Source organism: Triticum urartu, chromosome 7A (genome assembly GCF_056163025.1).
Source record: "Triticum urartu cultivar PI428250 chromosome 7A, HENAU_Tu73, whole genome shotgun sequence".
In the NCBI taxonomy this organism is placed as follows: Eukaryota; Viridiplantae; Streptophyta; class Magnoliopsida; order Poales; family Poaceae; genus Triticum; species Triticum urartu.
The window spans coordinates 495793881-495806442 of record NC_141879.1 but is presented as its reverse complement, the minus strand read 5'-3'; positions in this window follow the sequence as shown (position 1 = coordinate 495806442).

Genomic DNA, 12562 nt, shown 5'->3' with positions numbered 1-12562 from the left:
ACTACTCCCTCCTCATCATGGTGGCCGCCGGGATGATGAAGATGGCCACCGGTGACGATTCCCCACTCCGGCGGAGTGCCGGAAAGGGGTCTAGATTGGTTTTTGGTGGCTACAGAGGCCTGCGGCAGCGGAACTTCTGATCTAGGGTTAACCCGAAGGGTTTTTGGAATATTTGACGATTTATAGGGCGAAGAGGGGGTGTGGGAGGCCACCGAGGTGGGCACAACCCACCTGGGCGCGCCCTGGTGGGTTGTGCCCCCCTTGGGGCACTCCCCGGGTGCTGCTCTAGCCCATTGGATGTCTTCTGGTCCATAAAAAATTCACAAAAAGTTATGCGGTGTTTGGACTCCACTTGATATTGATTTCCTGCTATGTAAAAACAAGCAAAAAATAGCAACTGGCACTAGGCACTGGGTCAATAGGTTTGTCCCAAAAAAGATATAAAGTTGCTATAAAATGATTGTAAAGCATCCAAGAATGATAATATAACAACATGAATACTTCGTAAATTATAGATACGTTGGAGACGTATCACCAACCTCTTGAACTGCCGGTTGGGATCCTTTCCAATTAGCTACCTGGGTCTTCCAGATAGTGAGGGCCGTGTTGGAGTGAAAGAGCTCCAACGTATCTATAATTTTTGATTGTTCCATGTTGTTATATTATCATTATTGGATGTTTTACAATCATTTTATAGTCATTTTTTAATCATTTTTTGATACTAACCTATTAACATAGTGCCCAGTGCCAATTCCTGTTTTCTGCATGTTTTTTACATCGCAGGAAATCAATACCAAACGGAGTCTAAACGCAGCGAAACTTTTGTGGATTTTTTGGACCAGAAGACATCCAGTGGGCCAAAGAAGTACTAAAGAGGGAGCCCGAGGTGAGCACAAGACAGCAGGGCGCGCCTGGAGGCCCGGGCTGTTGGCAAATGTAGCATGCAATTTCAAAAAACTTCCTACGCTTGCGCAAGATATATCTAGGATATGCATAGCAATGAGAGGGGAAGAATGTGTCACATACCCTTGTAGATCGGAAGCCGAAGCGTTTGACAACGCGGTTGATGTAGTTGAACTTCTCATTCCGACCGATCAAGCACCGAACGTACGACACCTCCGAGTTCTGCACACGTTCAACTCGATGACGTCCCTCGAACTCTTGATCCAGCAAAGTGTCGAGGAAGAGTTTCGTCAGCACGACGACATGGTGACGGTGATGGTGAAGTGATCCGCGCAAGGCTTCGCCTAAGCATTACGAAGATATGACCGGAGGCGTAAATTGTGGAGGGGGCGCCGCACACGGCTAACAATTGTTGGTGTGTATTCTAGCGGTGCCCCCCTCATATATATAGGTTGGAGGGGAGGAGAGGCTTCCAAGGGGGCGCCCCAAGTAGGAGGAATCCTACTTGGGGTCCTCCCATTTTGGCCTCCCCTCTTTCCTTTTTACAGGAGGGGGGAAGGAAAGAGAGGGGGGAGGGAAGGAAGGGGGAGGCCGAATCCTCCCCTTTCCTTCTCCCTTCCCCTCTTTCCTTCTCCTCCTATTTTGGCCTATATGGGGGCGCACCAGCCCCTTGTGGGCTGGTCTGTCCCTCTCTTGGCCCATAAGGCCCATATCTTTGCCGGGGGTGCCCGGAACCCCTTCCGGTGACCCGATATGTACTTGATACCCTCCAGAACACTTCCGGTGTCCGAATACTATCGTCCTATATATCAATCTTTACCTCTAGACCATTCCGAGACTCCTCGTCATGTCTGTGATCTCATCCGGGACTCCGAACAACATTCAGTCACCAAATCACAGAACTCATATAATACAAAATTGTCATCGAACGTTAAGTGTGCGGACCCTACGGGTTCGAGAACTATGTAGACATGACCGAGACACCTCTCCGGTCAATATCCAACGGCAAAACCTGGATGCTCATATTGGCTCCTACATATTGTACGAAGATCTTTATCGGTCAAACCGTTATGACAACATACGCAATTCCCTTTGTCTATCGGTATGTTACTTGCCCGAGATTCGATCGTCAGTATCTTCATACCTAGTTCAATCTCATTACCGGCAAGTCTCTTTACTCGTTCCGTAATACATCATCCTAGAACTAACTCATTAGTCACTTTGCTTGCAAGGCTTCTTATGATGTGTATTACCGAGAGGGCCTAAAGATACCTCTCTGATACTTGGAGTGACAAATCCTAATCTCGATCTATGCCAACCCAACAAACACCTTCATAGATACCTGTAGAGCATCTTTATAATCACCCAGTTACGTTGTGACGTTTGATAGCACACAAGGCATTCCTCCAGTATCCGGGAGTTGCATAATCTCATAGTCGAAGACATATGTATTTGACATGAATAAAGCAATAGCAATAAAACTGAATGATCAATATGCTATGCTAACGGATCGGTCTTGTCCATCACATCATTCTCCTAATGATGTTATTCCGTTCGTCAAATGACAACACATGTCTATGGTTAGGAAACTTAACCATCTTTGATTAACGAGCTAGTCTAGTAGAGGCTTACTAGGGACACAATGTTTTGTCTATGTATCCACACATGTATCAAGTTTCCGGTTAATACAATTCTAGCATGAATAATAAACATTTATCATGATATAAGGAAATATAAAACACCAACTTTATTATTGCCTCTAGGGCATATTTCCTTTAGTCTCCCACTTGCACTAGAGTCAATAATCTAGTTCACATCGCCAAGTGATTTAACACCAATAGTTCACATCTTTATGTGATTAACACCCATAGTTCACATCGCCATGTGACCAACACCCAAAGGGTTTACTAGAGTTAATAATCTAGTTCACATCGCCATGTGATTAATGCCCAAAGAGTACTAAGGTGTGATCATGTTTTGCTTGTGAGAGAGGTTTAGTCAATGGGTCTGCCACATTCAAATCTGTATGTATTTTGCAAATTTCTATGTCTACAATGCTCTGCACAGAGTTACTTTAGCTAATTGCTCCCACCTTCAATACGTGTCTAGAATGAGACTTAGAGTCATCTGGATTAGTGTGAAAGCTTGCATCAATGTAACTCTTTACAAAGAACTCTTTGTCACCTCCATAACTGAGAAATATTTCCTTATTCCTCTAAGGATAATTTTGACCGCTGTCTAGTGATCTATTCCTGGATCACTATTGTACCACCTTGCCAAACTCATGGAAAGGCACACAACAAGTCTGGTACACAACATAGCATACTTTACAGAACCTATGGTTGAGGCATAGTGAATGACTTTCATTCTATCTCAATCTTCTCCGTGGTCGGTTTTTGAGTCTTACTCAACTTCACACCTTGTAACACAAGCAAGAACCCTTTCTTTGACTGATCCATTTTGAACTTCTTCAAAAACTTTATCAAGGTATGTGCTTTATGAAAGTCCTATTAAGCGTATTGATCTATCTCTATAGATTTTGATGCCTAATATATAAGCAGCTTCACTGAGGTCTTTCATTGAAAACTTTTATTCAAGTATCCTTTTATGCTATCCAGAAATTCTATATCATTTCCAATCAACAATATGTCATCCACATATAATATTAGAAATGCTACAGAGCTCCCACTCACTTTCTTGTAAATACAGTCTTCTCCGAAAGTCTGTATAAAACCATATGCTTTGATCACCTCATCAAAGCGTATATTCCAACTCCGAGATGCTTGCACCATGCTAACTCTTGAGCTTGCGTTGGTTTTTCCCTTAAAGAGGAAAGGGTGACGCAGCAAAGTAGTGTAAGTATTTCCCTTAGTTTTGAGAACCAAGGTATCAATCCAGTAGGAGACAATGCGAGAAGCCACTGAATACCTACACAAACAAACACCAACTTGCAACCAACGCGACAAAGGTGTTGTCAATCCCTTCACGGTTATTCGCAAAGTGAGATCTGATAGAGATGGATAAACAGTAAAGTAATATTTTTGGTATTTTTTGTTTATGGAACGGAAAGTAAAAGATTGCAAAAGAAACTAAATAGGAAACTAGAATTGTAGATCAGAAACTTATATGATGGAAAATAGACTCGGGGGCCATATGTTTCACTAGAGGCTTCTCTCAAGAAAGGAATTATTACGGTGGGTGAACAAATTACTGCCGAGCAATTGATAGAAAAACGCATAGTTATGATGATATCTAAGGCAGTGATCATGAATATAGGCATCACGTCCGTTTCAAGTGGACCAAAACGATTCTGCATCTACTACCATTACTCCACACATCGACCGACTCCTGCTTGCATCTAGAGTATTAAGTTCATAAGAATAGAGTAACACATTAAGTAAGATGACATGATGTAGCGGGATTAACTCAAGCAATATGATGAAAACCCAATCTTGTTATCCTCGATGGCAACAATACAATACGTGTCGGTTCCCCTTCTGTCACTAGGATCAAGCACCGCAAGATTGAACCCAAAGCTAAGCACTTCACCCATTGTAAGAAAAACCAATCTAGTTGGCCAAACCAAATCGATAGTTCGAAGAGACTTACAAAGATATCAAATCATGCATAAGAATTCACATGAGATTCAAATAGTATTCATATATAAGTTGATCATAAATCCACAATTCATCGGATCTCGGCAAATGCACCGCAAAACAGTATTACATCGAATAGATCTTCAAGAACATCGAGGAGAACATGGTATTGAGAATCAAAGAGAGAAAAAGGCATCTAGATACTAGCTATGGACCCGTAGGTCTGAGGTAAACTAGTCATGCTTCATCGGAGAGGCAATGGTGTTGATGTAGAAGCCCTCCGTGATCGAATCCCCCTCCGGCAGGATGCAGGAAAAGGCCCCAAGATGGGATATCATGGGTACAGAAGGTTGCAGCGGTGGAAAAGTGGTTTCGTGGCTCCCCTAGAAGTTTTTAGGGTATAAGAGTATATATAGGAGGAAGATCTAGGTCAGGAGGCCACCGAGGTGCCCAAAAGGTTGGGGGACCCGCCCGACCCCCTGGCGCTTTCCACCCTTATGGCCGCCCCGTGGCTCTTCTAACTTGCACTCCAAGTCTCCTGGGTTTCTTCTGGTCCAAGAAAAATCATCGTGAAAGTTTTATTCCCTTTGGACTCCGTTTGGTATTCCTTTTCTGCAAAACTCTAAAACAAGGAAAAAAACAAAAACTGACACTGGGCTCTAGGTTAATAGGTTAGTCGTAGCATATGACTGCATATAAAACATCCAAAACACACATATATATAGGGTGGGTCTATTATGATAACACCCTTAAGACTCTTATTCTACACACATATTTCTTATTCTGATAACAATGCGTCCACCCGAACGGAACCGCCCACCCCAACCAACGCCTCATCCGTTCTTCCCCCCACGCCACCCATCCCCGACCCAACACCTCCACCTTGTTCCCCACCAACAACCCCCTGACCCCGCCTTCTCCAACCTCCCTCTGCCGCCGGCCTCCACGGCTGCTGGTTCCCTGACCCGCGCCATACCTTCCTTCTCCCCCCGCCTTTCCATCAGATCCAGGGCATGCCGCCAGGACCTCTACCGCCATGGCGCCCCTTCCTCCCCGTCGTTCATGCTATACCGGTCGATCCGGGCTGGGATCCGGGCACTCACGGCCGTGAGCCTCCTTCCTTCTCCTAGATCTGGCAGCAATGGCCTACTCCCCGGCTGGGAGCGCACCCACCGTCGAGCGCATCCAATGGTCGCCTCAATTCATGTTGCTGCCTCCGCTTCGAGCGGTCGGGCCCATGCCTCGCCTCCCCGTACCTAGATCCTCTCCCCCGTGAGTCACCTCGCCCTGATCCAGCGAGGGTCATCGTCACCGGTGCCCTGTTGCTCGACGGGATCGAGGGCAGTGCCTGCCTCGTCGTCTCCAGCCTCGCGTGCGTGCATCCCATGGGCCGCAGCAGCCCCCTGGCCCACCTACATGCCTCCAGCCGCGGACCGCCGCTTCAGCCATGCCAGCTCGCCAGCCTGCTCGTGTGCGCGTGTAGTACGGCAGGCGCGTCGGTGAAGTCCGGGAAGGTAGTGCGTGCAGTGCTCACACGAAGAGCTCATGTGCGCGTTAAGTCTGACAAATCTGTAATCATGTTGTTCACTTGTGGATGAATCAGCCATGCAGTTTTTTCTTCATATTATTGCTTGCTTTGTGCAAGGAGGTTAGCTTGGGTCCCCGTTGCAGTTTAGATTTTGTGTGTGTTCTTCATAAGCGTCTGTTTGTCCAATTTACTAGTGGTTGTGAACTCCGGTGACCACAATGTATTTGTGCAGTACGTGCCACTCGCTCGATGGATGCAGTTCATCATCTATGGGCGTGCAGTTATTGCATGCAGTGCATATTCATTGACATTATGTTTCTAAAGAAAGACAGAAAATTTAATGCAGTTCGATAGCATCGACTATGTAGTCGTGAAACATTTATAAAAACACTGTGAGGTTCACTAGCCTCAACTGAATGGTTCACTTGCTTGTCTGATGCATGACTCTTTGGTCTGATGCAGTGCGGTTTTCACCTAACATGAAAGTGTGAAATATTTAGCGAAACAATAAGATGGTAATGCAGTTCACTTCGATATATGATGTGGTTCACTTGCCCTGCGGTCCACTCTCGTTCATAAAAAAAAGTTAAAAAAAGACAACAAAAACTCATATGAGAAAAATAACGTCCGAAAAAAGAAATTATGCAACTCGCTTGCAAGTCCGATGCAGTGCGGTTTTCATTCTGAAGCAGTGCGGTCGGCCATATGATGTTGTTCATCTCGTAAGTGCAAAAAAATTGTTACGGAAGCGAAGAAAAGTAATGCGGTTCACTTCTTGGTAGTGTTGAGGTTCATTTACACCAGATGTGAAGTGCACTCTACTTTCTCGTCCTTGAAAAAATTGCGTTTGAATAAAAGAAACCATGCAGTTCTCTTACCCGTCTGATGCAGTGTGGCTTTTCGTCCAAAGCAGTGTGGTTTTCAGTCGGATGAAGTACCCACGTCGATTTAGGTGTCGCGAAAAATAGAGTGTCCGCATTTTCGTAAAATCGAAATTTCTCTTAAACCGTAAAGAATTAAAGAGAGTGTTCTACATGAAAAAGTTGCGGCTCGTCGATATCTTTCCAATGGAGTATTGTTTGAATCATTCCGACCAGCGGTTTGTAAAAATTTCGCGAAAAACGGCCGCTGCCTCTCGTCATTAGCCGCACGATTTTCAAAATTAACTAAAAACTGTAAAGAATCTCAAAACCATTTCTACATATGAAAGTTGCGCCTTGTCCATAGCTTTCCAACGACATATTACACGCCTTGTTTCGACAAACAGTTAAAAAACTAGAGCGAAAACAATACCGAAAATTTGATTTTTTTTTGAAAAACAGAATTCCGCGATTTAGTAAATTTGAAACTGCTCTTAAACCGTAACGAATTAGAGAAAGAAATACATATGAAAAAGATGCGCCTCGATGATATCTATCCAACGGTGTATCATTTGCTTCATTCTGATGAGCGGTTTAGAAAAAAATGCAAAAAAACGCTCACTGCCACTCGTTGTGGGCCGCACCATTTTCAAAACTGCGCTTAGACCGTGAGGAATCTCGAAAAGTGTTCAACACGGCGAAGTTGCGCCTAATCCGTAGCTTTCCAACGGTATATTACACGCCTCGTGCCGATAAACGGTTAAAAAATTAGAGCGAAAACAGTATCGAAAAAACACTACGGGCAGTTTTTTCCGACACGAAGTTCACTTGTCTCTGTAATGCAGTGCTCTTGTTAAAGAAAGTGCAGTGCTCTTGCATTGAGCATGCAGTACGGAAGTGTTATCAGAATAACTATTCTGATAATATTATCTATATATGTTGGAACAATAAAAAATTATAGATATGTTGGAGACGTACCAAGCATCCCCAAGCTTAATTGCTGCTCGTCCTCGAGTACGTAAATGATAAAAACAAATTTTTTGATGTGGAATGCTACCTAACATATTTATCCATGTAATTATATTTATTGTGGCATGAATGTTCAGATCCATAAGATTCAAAACAAAAGTTTAATATTGACATAAAAACAATAATACTTCAAGCATACTAACAAATAATTATGTCTTGTCGAAATAATATGGCCAAAGAAATCTTGTCCCTACAAAATCATATAGTATGGCAATGCTCCATCTTCATCACACAAAATATTTAAATCATGCACAACCCCGATGACAAGCCAAGCAATTGTTTCATACTTTTGACGTTCTCAAACTTTTTAAACTTTCACGCAATACATGAGTGTGAGCCATGGATATAGGTCTATAGGTGGAAGAGACGGTGGTTGTGGAGAAGATAAAAAGAATGAGATAGTCTCACATCAACTAGGCATATCAACAGGATATGGAGATGCCCATTAATAGATATCAATGCGAGTGAGTAGGGATTGCCATTCAACGGATGCACTAGAGCTAGAAGTTTATGAAAGTTCAAAAAAAAAACTAAGTGGGTGTGCATCCAACTCGCTTGCTCACTGAGGGAGTCCTGGACTAAGGGGTCCTCAGATGGTCGGGCTATGCGACATGGGCTGGACTGATGGGCCGTAAAGATACGAGATAGAAGGCCTTTTCCCGTGTCCGTATGGGACTCTCCTTTGTGTGGATGGCAAGCTTGGCATTCGGATGTGAAGATTCCTTTCTCTGTAAACCGAGTATGTACAACCCTAGGCCCCTCTGGTGTCTATATAAACCGGAGGGTTTAGTCCGTACATGCAATCATAATCATACATGCTAGACATCTAGGGTTTAGCCATTACAATCTCAAGGTAGATCAACTCTTGTAACCCCTATACTTATCAAAGTCAATCAAGCAGGAAGTAGGGTATTACCTCCATTAAGAGGGACCGAACCTGGGTAAACATCGTGTCCCCTGCCTCCTATTACCTTCGATCCTCAGATGCATAGTTCGGGACCTCCTACCCGAGATCGGCCGGTTTTGACACCGACATTGGTGCTTTCATTGAGAGTTCATATGTATTGTCGATAGAAGGATCGATGGCTCGCCTTGTCGTCAACGACAAAATCACCTCTGGAAGGGCCCTAGCTCCTAGGCAGATCCTCTAGCTCAGGAGTTTCACCATGGGCACCCACCCGGCCATTAAGCCCAAGGCGGTCTCTTAGATCGCCAAAAATCATCTCCACATCGACCCCGAAAGCGTTGATAGGATGGATCCGATAGATATCTCGTCTTTGAACGAACTGCTAGACTGCATCGCCGCCCCGGGAGTCGCAACAGACTATGATCTTATTGGGCTTAAACCCGATCAGAGGGAAATCAGGTCCCCACCTGTCACCCACCTGGTAACAGTTGTGGAGGAGCAAGTTGAGGATACATCTCCTCCTATGCTAATAACAAACTATGTTTGGATCTCTGAGCCCTGCGAGCCGGATACCCATCTTCGGCAAGAGACCTTTCATCCTCCCAACATAGAACCAGGCGTTGAGCCCTAAAATTCCCAGGACACTCCAGATCCTAGGCTGGTAACCTCAGAAATTTTTCAAATCCGGATTCCATAGTGGGTCAGGGCTTGGATTTAAACCCGCCCACCCACCACAAGCAATACTCTCCAAGCAATTCCGGTCCCTCGGACATATGCGACTTAATTTATGTACGGCAGCAACCTCGGGAAACAGTCCTTCACTTTTGGGCTAGATTCCTACTTGTTAAAAACAAGATTAAAGATTGTTGTGGCGACGATGCGGTATCAGTCTTTTGCCGCAACTGTACGGATGAAGGGATCCTCAATGCCCTCAACCGACGCCGCATACTGCACTTCACAGATTTGGCACACATAGTACATAAGTACTACGCAATGGAAAGCGCCTGGAATGCCCAGACAGCTCGGTGGGAACCACCGACCTTTAAGCCACCCACCGGTCGGGCAAAAAGGATGCACCCTCACGGGGCACCTGATCATCACTACACGGACAAGAAAATCAAGCCCTTAACGGGACATAGAAATGTCCTTGACGAATGGCTCAACAAGCCTTGTCTGATACACACGACGCCAACATCTGAACCAACACATAGCCTTCGGGCATGTTGGATACTCCGGAAGGTGTCTAAGAGTGCTGAAGCCATCCTCACCAACACTACCTCAGACAAGTACCCCCTGGAGGATAACGATCTCAATGTGCTTACTGTCTTCGAGACCTTTTCTTCAAACAATCGGCGCAAAAGGGCGCTCTGCGACCTCGCCGAAGTCAACCAAATAGCTGCAGTCAATCCCTGGAACGACATGGCGATAACCTTCAATGCTACTGATGAACCATGGGCCCGATCAGTCCGAGCACTAGCAGCTCTAGTTCTGAACCCAATTGTGGACGGCTTTCGGCTGACTAAAGTGCTCATGGACGGTGGCAGCGGATAAAACCTCATTTATGAGGACTCGCTCGACAAAATACAAATGGACAAGAACCACATCGAGCAGAGAAGTACAAACTTTCGAGGCATCATTCCCAGTCCAGAAGCACGATGTTCTGGAAAAATTAAACTTGATGTAGTATTCGGCACGCCTGAGAACTACAGGTCCGAAGAGTTAATCTTCCAGGTGGCACCTTTCAACAACGGATATTACGCCCTCTTGGGGTGAGACGCATTCACGCGCTTTCAAGCTATACCTCATTACGGGTACATGAAGCTCAAAATGCCTGGGCCCAATGGAGTCATCACTATCACCAGTGATCCGGACATAACACTCCGCACCGAAAACAAAAATCGAATCCCTGGCCCTCAAGGCACTATCTGAAGCCATCGCGGCCGAGGAGCTCATCGCTCTGTGCTCCAAAGTGGATAGAGACAACGTAATTCTCGATAAAAGGCCTAAATCCACTTCTTTCAAGCCAACAGAAGAAATAGTCAAATTCCAAGTCCACCCGATGGATCCTAATAAAACAGCAGCCATCAGAGCACAGCTGGATCCGACGGTTGACACCGCTCTAAGAGCATTCCTGCGTGAGAATTGGGACATCTTCGCCTGACACCCTTCAGATATGCCAGGAATCCCACGCAGACTAGACGAACACAGCCTCAACATAATAAAGGGGTTCAAGCCAGTCAAGCAGACACTTCGGCGATTTTCCGAACCCAAGCGACAAGCTATGGTGGAGGAGCTAGCCAAACTACTTGAAGCTGGGTTTATTCAAGAGAGAAAACACCCGGATTGGCTAGAAAACCTAGTCATGGTGCTAAAGAAGGACAAATCCTGGTGCCTTTGTGTCGATTTCAAAGACCTCAATAAAGCCTGCCCTAAGGACCCCTTCCCATTGCCCCGCATTGACCAGATCATCGATGCAACCGCAGGACATGATTCATTATGTTTCCTCGATTCATACTTCGGATACCATCAAATTAAGATGAAGGAATCCGATCAAGCCACAACGGCATTCATTACCCTGTACGGGCCTTTCTGCTTCAACACTATGCCTTTCGAACTCAAAAATGTCGGTGCCACCTACCAACGCATGATTCAAACATGCCTGGAAAAACAAATTGGCAAGATGGTGGAGGCATATGTAGATGATGTATTCATCAAAACTAAACATGTCGAATCATTGGTGGATGACTTACGTCTTACATTCGACAACCTTCGAACATATGACATACGGCTCAATCCGAAAAAATGTGTTTTCGGCGTTCCGGCCGGAAAGCTGCTCGGGTTCATCATTTCAAATACAGGAATCGAGGCAAACCCGGCCAAAATTAGAGCCTTGTCACAGTTGGCAATTCCAACAGACCTAAAGCAGGTCCAAAAACTAGCTGGGTGCGTGGCAGCCTTGAGCCGCTTTATCTCTAGATTAGGAGAGAAGGCGCTACCACTATATCGCATGCTCTGACGTACCGACCACTTTGAGTGGACGGACGCGGCAACAACCGGGTTGGAAGAAATAAAATCTCTACTAGCAAACAACCCAGTCCTTGTCGCGCCTAACATCGGCGAACCCATTCTACTATACATATCTGCAACTCACCAGGTGGTAAGCGCAGTACTCGTTGTTGAACGAGAGGAAGAGGGACATAAATTCCCACTCCAAAAACCTGTATACTACGTATCGGCGGTTCTCACACCATGTAAATCCCGGTATCCGCACTATCAAAAGATAGCATATGCGGTTTTCATGGCATCTCGGAAGCCGAGACACTACTTTCAAGAGTGCTCGATCACGGCGGCCTCCGAGGTACTACTCAATGATATCATAAATAGTCGAGACGCCACCGGCCGCATTGCAAAATGGGCCATCGAGCTCCTACCATTCGAAATAACGTACAATTAAACCATGCCGAGCTATTAAATCTCAGGTGTTGGCTGACTTTGTCAGCGAATGGACATAAGCCAAACTCCCCAAAGAATACGATACATACTCCAACTGGGTGATGTACTTCGACGGTTCTAAAATGTTAGCCGGATTGGGGTCTGGTGTCATCCTAACATCCCCTATAGGGGACACAGTCCGTTGCTATTGCAAATCATGTACACGGACTTCAATAACGCAACCGAATATGAGGCCCTATTGCATGGTCTCCGGATGGTTGTTTCTATGGGCATACAACGCCTCGAG